The following is a 622-nucleotide window of genomic DNA, read 5'->3' on the forward strand; positions in this document are numbered from 1 at the left end:
ATGACTTCTTGAGCCCTGGGCTGCAGATTGGATGTGGTATTAGCTGGCAAGGAAACAACATTCAGCTGGCTGTGGTGGCTCATGCCTGTAATCTCAGAATTTTTTTTTTTTCTGTGTTGGAGTCTCACTCTGTCGCCCAGACTGGAGTGCATTGTCCATTCCCGGCCACCGCCCCCTCATCCTGCTGGGCTCTTCTTCTCCTTCTCCTCAGGATTCTGAGTTGGTCAATCACCGGAAAGCCTGCCCCCGTGCGCCTGACTTCCTTATTTCTCGCCCTCCTCCCCTCTGCCCTCCTCCGGCCCCCCCATCACACTCCTCCACCCTCTTCCAGATCAGAGACATGAAGAAATGCCCTCCCCGGCTGCACCACCGACCTGTCCAGGGACATCCCACGCCAGGCCAACCTGCAGAGCCCAACTGCCTCGCCCCCTGCCTCTCCTGGCTCGGCCCCTGGCCGCCAGGGACTGGAGATCGGCTGGAACCCCGAGACCAGGCAGGGTCCTGCATTGCCCCGCCCAGCTCTGCACAGCCTGCAATTTGGGACCTAAGGCACTGCGGCTTCCACCACTGCGGAGGCCTCTGAGCCAGCTGAGCAGGCCTTCCGACAGGAGGCCGGCCCCAC

This window comes from Carlito syrichta, unplaced genomic scaffold, assembly GCF_000164805.1.
Source record: "Carlito syrichta isolate Samal-C Ts95f unplaced genomic scaffold, Tarsius_syrichta-2.0.1 Scaffold303057, whole genome shotgun sequence".
In the NCBI taxonomy this organism is placed as follows: Eukaryota; Metazoa; Chordata; class Mammalia; order Primates; family Tarsiidae; genus Carlito; species Carlito syrichta.